This window comes from Osmia lignaria, unplaced genomic scaffold (assembly GCF_051020975.1).
Source record: "Osmia lignaria lignaria isolate PbOS001 unplaced genomic scaffold, iyOsmLign1 scaffold0007, whole genome shotgun sequence".
NCBI classification, from domain to species: domain Eukaryota; kingdom Metazoa; phylum Arthropoda; class Insecta; order Hymenoptera; family Megachilidae; genus Osmia; species Osmia lignaria.
Window position 1 is genome coordinate 12,079,748 of NW_027478164.1, and position 12,343 is coordinate 12,092,090.

Genomic DNA, 12,343 nt, shown 5'->3' on the forward strand with positions numbered 1-12,343 from the left:
ATGTTAAGAGACCTTTTTTGTAGAGAATTAAGTTTCCTACTTTTTATGTTCTATGATATTTTTTGATCTGATGCGTAGTTCTCGAGATATATCAAGATATTTAAAAGTTCCGAAGCCGCACCAACATAATAGAGATACAGAAACACCGTGGCCCCTTTCTTTGAGATTACTCTGCACTATTGCGAGCTGTAAATGCCACTTCCAGCTTAGCTGTGCAGAAGAAGAACAACAAGAAGAAGAAATATCTCGAAATATGTCCGTCAGGCCCCTTCCCTTGAGATATATCTGCAAATATCTCGGAAACGAAGCGAGCTATGGCAAAATGTTAAGAGACCTTTTTTGTAGAGAATTATGTTTCCTACAATTTATGTTCTATGATATTTTTTGATCAGAAGCGTAGTTTTCGAGATATATCGAGATATTTAAAAGTTCCGAAGCCGCACCAACATAATAGAGATACAGAAACACCGTGGCCCCTTTCTTTGAGATAACTCTGCACTAGTGCGAGCCGCAAATGCCACTTCCAGCTTAGCTGTGCAGAAGAAGAACAACAAGAAGAAGAAATATCTCGAAATATGTCCGTCAGGCCCCTTCCCTTGAGATAAATCTGCAAATATCTCGGAAACGAAGCGAGCTATGGCAAAATGTTAAGAGACGTTTTTTGTAGAGAATTATGCTTCCTACAATTTATGTTCTATGATATTTTTTGATCAGATGCGTAGTTCTCGAGATATATCAAGATATTTAAAAGTTCCGAAGCCGCACCAACATAATAGAGATACAGAAACACCGTGGCCCCTTTCTTTGAGATAACTCTGCACTAGTGCGAGCCGCAAATGCCACTTCCAGCTTAGCTGTGCAGAAGAAGAACAACAAGAAGAAGAAATATCTCGAAATATGTCCGTCAGGCCCTTTCCCTTGAGATAAATCTGCAAATATCTCGGAAAGGAAGCGAGCTATGGCAAAATGTTGAGAGACCTTTTTTGTAGAGAATTAAGTTTCCTACTTTTTATGTTCTATGATATTTTTTGATCTGATGCGTAGTTCTCGAGATATATCAAGATATTTAAAAGTTCCGAAGCCGCACCAACATAATAGAGATACAGAAACACCGTGGCCCCTTTCTTTGAGATAACTCTGCACTATTGCGAGCTGTAAATGCCACTTCCAGCTTAGCTGTGCAGAAGAAGAACAACAAGAAGAAGAAATATCTCGAAATATGTCCGTCAGGCCCCTTCCCTTGAGATATATCTGCAAATATCTCGGAAACGAAGCGAGCTATGGCAAAATGTTAAGAGACCTTTTTTGTAGAGAATTCTGTTTCCTACAATTTATGTTCTATGATATTTTTTGATCAGAAGCGTAGTTTTCGAGATATATCGAGATATTTAAAAGTTCCGAAGCCGCACCAACATAATAGAGATACAGAAACACCGTGGCCCCTTTCGTTGAGATAACTCTGCACTAGTGCGAGCCGCAAATGCCACTTCCAGCTTAGCTGTGCAGAAGAAGAACAACAAGAAGAAGAAATATCTCGAAATATGACCGTCAGGCCCCTTCCCTTGAGATAAATCTGCAAATATCTCGGAAACGAAGCGAGCTATGGCAAAATGTTAAGAGACGTTTTTTGTAGAGAATTATGTTTCCTACAATTTATGTTCTATGATATTTTTTGATCAGAAGCGTAGTTTTCGAGATATATCGAGATATTTAAAAGTTCCGAAGCCGCACCAACATAATAGAGATACAGAAACACCGCGGCCCCTTTCGTTGAGATAACTCTGCACTAGTGCGAGCCGCAAATGCCACTTCCAGCTTAGCTGTGCAGAAGAAGAACAACAAGAAGAAGAAATATCTCGAAATATGTCCGTCAGGCCCTTTCCCTTGAGATAAATCTGCAAATATCTCGGAAAGGAAGCGAGCTATGGCAAAATGTTGAGAGACCTTTTTTGTAGAGAATTAAGTTTCCTACTTTTTATGTTCTATGATATTTTTTGATCTGATGCGTAGTTCTCGAGATATATCAAGATATTTAAAAGTTCCGAAGCCGCACCAACATAATAGAGATACAGAAACACCGTGGCCCCTTTCTTTGAGATAACTCTGCACTATTGCGAGCTGTAAATGCCACTTCCAGCTTAGCTGTGCAGAAGAAGAACAACAAGAAGAAGAAATATCTCGAAATATGTCCGTCAGGCCCCTTCCCTTGAGATATATCTGCAAATATCTCGGAAACGAAGCGAGCTATGGCAAAATGTTAAGAGACCTTTTTTGTAGAGAATTCTGTTTCCTACAATTTATGTTCTATGATATTTTTTGATCAGAAGCGTAGTTTTCGAGATATATCGAGATATTTAAAAGTTCCGAAGCCGCACCAACATAATAGAGATACAGAAACACCGTGGCCCCTTTCGTTGAGATAACTCTGCACTAGTGCGAGCCGCAAATGCCACTTCCAGCTTAGCTGTGCAGAAGAAGAACAACAAGAAGAAGAAATATCTCGAAATATGTCCGTCAGGCCCCTTCCCTTGAGATAAATCTGCAAATATCTCGGAAACGAAGCGAGCTATGGCAAAATGTTAAGAGACGTTTTTTGTAGAGAATTATGTTTCCTACAATTTATGTTCTATGATATTTTTTGATCAGAAGCGCAGTTTTCGAGATATATCGAGATATTTAAAAGTTCCGAAGCCGCACCAACATAATAGAGATACAGAAACACCGTGGGCCCTTTCGTTGAGATAACTCTGCACTAGTGCGAGCCGCAAATGCCACTTCCAGCTTAGCTGTGCAGAAGAAGAACAACAAGAAAAAGAAATATCTCGAAATATGTCCGTCAGGCCCCTTCCCTTGAGATAAATCTGCAAATATCTCGGAAACGAAGCGAGCTATGGCAAAATGTTGAGAGACCTTTTTTGTAGAGAATTAAGTTTCCTACAATTTATGTTCTATGATATTTTTTGATCAGAAGCGTAGTTTTCGAGATATATCGAGATATTTAAAAGTTCCGAAGCCGCACCAACATAATAGGGATACAGAAACACCGTGGCCCCTTTCTTTGAGATAACTCTGCAGTATTGCGAGCTGTAAATGCCACTTCCAGCTTAGCTGTGCAGAAGAAGAACAACAAGAAGAAGAAATATCTCGAAATATGTCCGTCAGGCCCCTTCCCTTGAGATAAATCTGCAAATATCTCGGAAACGAAGAGAGCTATGGCAAAATGTTAAGAGACCTTTTTTGTAGAGAATTAAGTTTCCTACTTTTTATGTTCTATGATATTTTTTGATCTGATGCGTAGTTCTCGAGATATATCAAGATATTTAAAAGTTCCGAAGCCGCACCAACATAATAGAGATACAGAAACACCGTGGCCCCTTTCTTTGAGATTACTCTGCACTATTGCGAGCTGTAAATGCCACTTCCAGCTTAGCTGTGCAGAAGAAGAACAACAAGAAGAAGAAATATCTCGAAATATGTCCGTCAGGCCCCTTCCCTTGAGATATATCTGCAAATATCTCGGAAACGAAGCGAGCTATGGCAAAATGTTAAGAGACCTTTTTTGTAGAGAATTATGTTTCCTACAATTTATGTTCTATGATATTTTTTGATCAGAAGCGTAGTTTTCGAGATATATCGAGATATTTAAAAGTTCCGAAGCCGCACCAACATAATAGAGATACAGAAACACCGTGGCCCCTTTCTTTGAGATAACTCTGCACTAGTGCGAGCCGCAAATGCCACTTCCAGCTTAGCTGTGCAGAAGAAGAACAACAAGAAGAAGAAATATCTCGAAATATGTCCGTCAGGCCCCTTCCCTTGAGATAAATCTGCAAATATCTCGGAAACGAAGCGAGCTATGGCAAAATGTTAAGAGACGTTTTTTGTAGAGAATTCTGTTTCCTACAATTTATGTTCTATGATATTTTTTGATCAGAAGCGTAGTTTTCGAGATATATCGAGATATTTAAAAGTTCCGAAGCCGCACCAACATAATAGAGATACAGAAACACCGTGGCCCCTTTCTTTGAGATAACTCTGCACTAGTGCGAGCCGCAAATGCCACTTCCAGCTTAGCTGTGCAGAAGAAGAACAACAAGAAGAAGAAATATCTCGAAATATGACCGTCAGGCCCCTTCCCTTGAGATAAATCTGCAAATATCTCGGAAACGAAGCGAGCTATGGCAAAATGTTAAGAGACGTTTTTTGTAGAGAATTATGTTTCCTACAATTTATGTTCTATGATATTTTTTGATCAGAAGCGTAGTTTTCGAGATATATCGAGATATTTAAAAGTTCCGAAGCCGCACCAACATAATAGAGATACAGAAACACCGCGGCCCCTTTCGTTGAGATAACTCTGCACTAGTGCGAGCCGCAAATGCCACTTCCAGCTTAGCTGTGCAGAAGAAGAACAACAAGAAGAAGAAATATCTCGAAATATGTCCGTCAGGCCCCTTCCCTTGAGATAAATCTGCAAATATCTCGGAAACGAAGCGAGCTATGGCAAAATGTTAAGAGACGTTTTTTGTAGAGAATTATGTTTCCTACAATTTATGTTCTATGATATTTTTTGATCAGATGCGTAGTTCTCGAGATATATCAAGATATTTAAAAGTTCCGAAGCCGCACCAACATAATAGAGATACAGAAACACCGTGGCCCCTTTCTTTGAGATAACTCTGCACTAGTGCGAGCCGCAAATGCCACTTCCAGCTTAGCTGTGCAGAAGAAGAACAACAAGAAGAAGAAATATCTCGAAATATGTCCGTCAGGCCCCTTCCCTTGAGATAAATCTGCAAATATCTCGGAAACGAAGCGAGCTATGGCAAAATGTTAAGAGACGTTTTTTGTAGAGAATTATGTTTCCTACAATTTATGTTCTATGATATTTTTTGATCAGATGCGTAGTTCTCGAGATATATCAAGATATTTAAAAGTTCCGAAGCCGCACCAACATAATAGAGATACAGAAACACCGTGGCCCCTTTCTTTGAGATAACTCTGCACTAGTGCGAGCCGCAAATGCCACTTCCAGCTTAGCTGTGCAGAAGAAGAACAACAAGAAGAAGAAATATCTCGAAATATGTCCGTCAGGCCCTTTCCCTTGAGATAAATCTGCAAATATCTCGGAAAGGAAGCGAGCTATGGCAAAATGTTGAGAGACCTTTTTTGTAGAGAATTAAGTTTCCTACTTTTTATGTTCTATGATATTTTTTGATCTGATGCGTAGTTCTCGAGATATATCAAGATATTTAAAAGTTCCGAAGCCGCACCAACATAATAGAGATACAGAAACACCGTGGCCCCTTTCTTTGAGATAACTCTGCACTATTGCGAGCTGTAAATGCCACTTCCAGCTTAGCTGTGCAGAAGAAGAACAACAAGAAGAAGAAATATCTCGAAATATGTCCGTCAGGCCCCTTCCCTTGAGATATATCTGCAAATATCTCGGAAACGAAGCGAGCTATGGCAAAATGTTAAGAGACCTTTTTTGTAGAGAATTCTGTTTCCTACAATTTATGTTCTATGATATTTTTTGATCAGAAGCGTAGTTTTCGAGATATATCGAGATATTTAAAAGTTCCGAAGCCGCACCAACATAATAGAGATACAGAAACACCGTGGCCCCTTTCGTTGAGATAACTCTGCACTAGTGCGAGCCGCAAATGCCACTTCCAGCTTAGCTGTGCAGAAGAAGAACAACAAGAAGAAGAAATATCTCGAAATATGTCCGTCAGGCCCCTTCCCTTGAGATAAATCTGCAAATATCTCGGAAACGAAGCGAGCTATGGCAAAATGTTAAGAGACGTTTTTTGTAGAGAATTATGTTTCCTACAATTTATGTTCTATGATATTTTTTGATCAGAAGCGCAGTTTTCGAGATATATCGAGATATTTAAAAGTTCCGAAGCCGCACCAACATAATAGAGATACAGAAACACCGTGGGCCCTTTCGTTGAGATAACTCTGCACTAGTGCGAGCCGCAAATGCCACTTCCAGCTTAGCTGTGCAGAAGAAGAACAACAAGAAAAAGAAATATCTCGAAATATGTCCGTCAGGCCCCTTCCCTTGAGATAAATCTGCAAATATCTCGGAAACGAAGCGAGCTATGGCAAAATGTTAAGAGACGTTTTTTGTAGAGAATTATGTTTCCTACAATTTATGTTCTATGATATTTTTTGATCAGATGCGTAGTTCTCGAGATATATCAAGATATTTAAAAGTTCCGAAGCCGCACCAACATAATAGAGATACAGAAACACCGTGGCCCCTTTCATTGAGATAACTCTGCACTAGTGCGAGCCGCAAATGCCACTTCCAGCTTAGCTGTGCAGAAGAAGAACAACAAGAAGAAGAAATATCTCGAAATATGTCCGTCAGGCCCCTTCCCTTGAGATAAATCTGCAAATATCTCGGAAACGAAGCGAGCTATGGCAAAATGTTGAGAGACCTTTTTTGTAGAGAATTAAGTTTCCTACTTTTTATGTTCTATGATATTTTTTGATCTGATGCGTAGTTCTCGAGATATATCAAGATATTTAAAAGTTCCGAAGCCGCACCAACATAATAGAGATACAGAAACACCGTGGCCCCTTTCTTTGAGATAACTCTGCACTATTGCGAGCTGTAAATGCCACTTCCAGCTTAGCTGTGCAGAAGAAGAACAACAAGAAGAAGAAATATCTCGAAATATGTCCGTCAGGCCCGTTCCCTTGAGATATATCTGCAAATATCTCGGAAACGAAGCGAGCTATGGCAAAATGTTAAGAGACCTTTTTTGTAGAGAATTATGTTTCCTACAATTCATGTTCTATGATATTTTTTGATCAGAAGCGTAGTTTTCGAGATATATCGAGATATTTAAAAGTTCCGAAGCCGCACCAACATAATAGAGATACAGAACAACACCGTGGCCCCTTTCGTTGAGATAACTCTGCACTAGTGCGAGCCGCAAATGCCACTTCCAGCTTAGCTGTGCAGAAGAAGAACAACAAGAAGAAGAAATATCTCGAAATATGTCCGTCAGGCCCCTTCCCTTGAGATAAATCTGCAAATATCTCGGAAACGAAGCGAGCTATGGCAAAATGTTAAGAGACGTTTTTTGTAGAGAATTATGTTTCCTACAATTTATGTTCTATGATATTTTTTGATCAGAAGCGTAGTTTTCGAGATATATCGAGATATTTAAAAGTTCCGAAGCCGCACCAACATAATAGGGATACAGAAACACCGTGGCCCCTTTCTTTGAGATAACTCTGCACTAGTGCGAGCCGCAAATGCCACTTCCAGCTTAGCTGTGCAGAAGAAGAACAACAAGAAGAAGAAATATCTCGAAATATGTCCGTCAGGCCCCTTCCCTTGAGATAAATCTGCAAATATCTCGGAAACGAAGCGAGCTATGGCCAATTGTTAAGAGACCTTTTTTGTAGAGAATTAAGTTTCCTACTTTTTATGTTCTATGATATTTTTTGATCAGATGCGTAGTTCTCGAGATATATCAAGATATTTAAAAGTTCCGAAGCCGCACCAACATAATAGAGATACACAAACACCGTGGCCCCTTTCTTTGAGATAACTCTGCACTATTGCGAGCTGTAAATGCCACTTCCAGCTTAGCTGTGCAGAAGAAGAACAACAAGAAGAAGAAATATCTCGAAATATGTCCGTGAGGCCCCTTCCCTTGAGATAAATCTGCAAATATCTCGGAATCGAAGCGAGCTATGGCAAAATGTTAAGAGACCTTTTTTGTAGAGAATTAAGTTTCCTACTTTTTATGTTCTATGATATTTTTTGATCAGATGCGTAGTTCTCGAGATATATTAAGATATTTAAAAGTTCCGAAGCCGCACCAACATAATAGAGATACAGAAACACCGTGGCCCCTTTCTTTGAGATAACTCTGCACTATTGCGAGCTGCAAATGCCACTTCCAGCTTAGCTGTGCAGAAGAAGAACAACAAGAAGAAGAAGTATCTCGAAATATGTCCGTCAGGCCCCTTCCCTTGAGATAAATCTGCAAATATCTCGGAAACGAAGCGAGCTATGGCAAAATGTTGAGAGACCTTTTTTGTAGAGAATTAAGTTTCCTACGTTTTATGTTCTATGATATTTTTTGATCAGATGCGTAGTTCTCGAGATATATCAAGATATTTAAAAGTTCCGAAGCCGCACCAACATAATAGAGATACAGAAACACCGTGGCCCCTTTCTTTGAGATAACTCTGCACTATTGCGAGCTGCAAATGCCACTTCCAGCTTAGCTGTGCAGAAGAAGAACAACAAGAAGAAGAAATATCTCGAAATATGTCCGTCAGGCCCCTTCCCTTGAGATAAATCTGCAAATATCTCGGAAACGAAGAGAGCTATGGCAAAATGTTAAGAGACCTTTTTTGTAGAGAATTAAGTTTCCTACTTTTTATGTTCTATGATATTTTTTGATCTGATGCGTAGTTCTCGAGATATATCAAGATATTTAAAAGTTCCGAAGCCGCACCAACATAATAGAGATACAGAAACACCGTGGCCCCTTTCTTTGAGATTACTCTGCACTATTGCGAGCTGTAAATGCCACTTCCAGCTTAGCTGTGCAGAAGAAGAACAACAAGAAGAAGAAATATCTCGAAATATGTCCGTCAGGCCCCTTCCCTTGAGATATATCTGCAAATATCTCGGAAACGAAGCGAGCTATGGCAAAATGTTAAGAGACCTTTTTTGTAGAGAATTAAGTTTCCTACTTTTTATGTTCTATGATATTTTTTGATCAGAAGCGTAGTTTTCGAGATATATCGAGATATTTAAAAGTTCCGAAGCCGCACCAACATAATAGGGATACAGAAACACCGTGGCCCCTTTCTTTGAGATAACTCTGCACTGTTGCGAGCTGTAAATGCCACTTCCAGCTTAGCTGTGCAGAAGAAGAACAACAAGAAGAAGAAATATCTCGAAATATGTCCGTCAGGCCCCTTCCCTTGAGATAAATCTGCAAATATCTCGGAAACGAAGCGAGCTATGGCAAAATGTTAAGAGACGTTTTTTGTAGAGAATTATGTTTCCTACAATTTATGTTCTACGATATTTTTTGATCAGAAGCGTAGTTTTCGAGATATATCGAGATATTTAAAAGTTCCGAAGCCGCACCAACATAATAGGGATACAGAAACACCGTGGCCCCTTTCGTTGAGATAACTCTGCACTAGTGCGAGCCGCAAATGCCACTTCCAGCTTAGCTGTGCAGAAGAAGAACAACAAGAAGAAGAAATATCTCGAAATATGTCCGTCAGGCCCCTTCCCTTGAGATAAATCTGCAAATATCTCGGAAACGAAGCGAGCTATGGCCAATTGTTAAGAGACCTTTTTTGTAGAGAATTAAGTTTCCTACTTTTTATGTTCTATGATATTTTTTGATCAGATGCGTAGTTCTCGAGATATATCAAGATATTTAAAAGTTCCGAAGCCGCACCAACATAATAGAGATACAGAAACACCGTGGCCCCTTTCTTTGAGATAACTCTGCACTGTTGCGAGCTGTAAATGCCACTTCCAGCTTAGCTGTGCAGAAGAAGAACAACAAGAAGAAGAAATATCTCGAAATATGTCCGTCAGGCCCCTTCCCTTGAGATAAATCTGCAAATATCTCGGAAACGAAGCGAGCTATGGCAAAATGTTAAGAGACCTTTTTTGTAGAGAATTAAGTTTCCTACTTTTTATGTCCTATGATATTTTTTGAGCAGATGCGTAGTTCTCGAGATATATCGAGATATTTAAAAGTTCCGAAGCCGCACCAACATAATAGGGATACAGAAACACCGTGGCCCCTTTCTTTGAGATAACTGCACTAGTGCGAGCCGCAAATGCCACTTCCAGCTTAGCTGTGCAGAAGAAGAACAACAAGAAGAAGAAATATCTCGAAATATGTCCGTCAGGCCCCTTCCCTTGAGATATATCTGCAAATATCTCGGAAACGAAGCGAGCTATGGCAAAATGTTAAGAGACCTTTTTTGTAGAGAATTAAGTTTCCTACTTTTTATGTTCTATGATATTTTTTGATCAGATGCGTAGTTCTCGAGATATATCAAGATATTTAAAAGTTCCGAAGCCGCACCAACATAATAGAGATACAGAAACACCGTGGCCCCTTTCTTTGAGATAACTCTGCACTATTGCGAGCTGTAAATGCCACTTCCAGCTTAGCTGTGCAGAAGAAGAACAACAAGAAGAAGAAATATCTCGAAATATGTCCGTCAGGCCCCTTCCCTTGAGATATATCTGCAAATATCTCGGAAACGAAGCGAGCTATGGCAAAATGTTGAGAGACCTTTTTTGTAGAGAATTAAGTTTCCTACGTTTTATGTTCTATGATATTTTTTGATCAGATGCGTAGTTCTCGAGATATATCAAGATATTTAAAAGTTCCGAAGCCGCACCAACATAATAGAGATACAGAAACACCGTGGCCCCTTTCTTTGAGATAACTCTGCACTCTTGCGAGCTGCAAATGCCACTTCCAGCTTAGCTGTGCAGAGGAAGAACAACAAGAAGAAGAAATATCTCGAAATATGTCCGTCAGGCCAGTTCCTTTGAGCTGAATCTGCAAATGTCTCGGAAACGAAGCGAGCTATGGCAAAATGTTGAGAGACGTTTTTTGTAGAGAATTATGTTTCCTACAATTTATGTTCTATGATATTTTTTGATCAGAAGCGTAGTTTTCGAGATATATCGAGATATTTAAAAGTTCCGAAGCCGCACCAACATAATAGGGATACAGAAACACCGTGGCCCCTTTCTTTGAGATAACTCTGCACTATTGCGAGCTGCAAATGCCACTTCCAGCTTAGCTGTGCAGAGGAAGAACAACAAGAAGAAGAAATATCTCGAAATATGTCCGTCAGGCCAGTTCCTTTGAGCTGAATCTGCAAATGTCTCGGAAACGAAGCGAGCTATGGCAAAATGTTGAGAGACGTTTTTTGTAGAGAATTATGTTTCCTACTTTTTATGTTCTATGATATTTTTTGATCTGATGCGTAGTTCTCGAGATATATCAAGATATTTAAAAGTTCCGAAGCCGCACCAACATAATAGAGATACAGAAACACCGTGGCCCCTTTCTTTGAGATTACTCTGCACTATTGCGAGCTGTAAATGCCACTTCCAGCTTAGCTGTGCAGAAGAAGAACAACAAGAAGAAGAAATATCTCGAAATATGTCCGTCAGGCCCCTTCCCTTGAGATATATCTGCAAATATCTCGGAAACGAAGCGAGCTATGGCAAAATGTTAAGAGACCTTTTTTGTAGAGAATTATGTTTCCTACAATTTATGTTCTATGATATTTTTTGATCAGAAGCGTAGTTTTCGAGATATATCGAGATATTTAAAAGTTCCGAAGCCGCACCAACATAATAGAGATACAGAAACACCGTGGCCCCTTTCGTTGAGATAACTCTGCACTAGTGCGAGCCGCAAATGCCACTTCCAGCTTAGCTGTGCAGAAGAAGAACAACAAGAAGAAGAAATATCTCGAAATATGTCCGTCAGGCCCCTTCCCTTGAGATAAATCTGCAAATATCTCGGAAACGAAGCGAGCTATGGCAAAATGTTAAGAGACGTTTTTTGTAGAGAATTATGTTTCCTACAATTTATGTTCTATGATATTTTTTGATCAGATGCGTAGTTCTCGAGATATATCAAGATATTTAAAAGTTCCGAAGCCGCACCAACATAATAGAGATACAGAAACACCGTGGCCCCTTTCTTTGAGATAACTCTGCACTAGTGCGAGCCGCAAATGCCACTTCCAGCTTAGCTGTGCAGAAGAAGAACAACAAGAAGAAGAAATATCTCGAAATATGTCCGTCAGGCCCCTTCCCTTGAGATAAATCTGCAAATATCTCGGAAAGGAAGCGAGCTATGGCAAAATGTTGAGAGACCTTTTTTGTAGAGAATTAAGTTTCCTACTTTTTATGTTCTATGATATTTTTTGATCTGATGCGTAGTTCTCGAGATATATCAAGATATTTAAAAGTTCCGAAGCCGCACCAACATAATAGAGATACAGAAACACCGTGGCCCCTTTCTTTGAGATAACTCTGCACTATTGCGAGCTGTAAATGCCACTTCCAGCTTAGCTGTGCAGAAGAAGAACAACAAGAAGAAGAAATATCTCGAAATATGTCCGTCAGGCCCCTTCCCTTGAGATATATCTGCAAATATCTCGGAAACGAAGCGAGCTATGGCAAAATGTTAAGAGATCTTTTTTGTAGAGAATTCTGTTTCCTACAATTTATGTTCTATGATATTTTTTGATCAGAAGCGTAGTTTTCGAGATATATCGAGATATTTAAAAG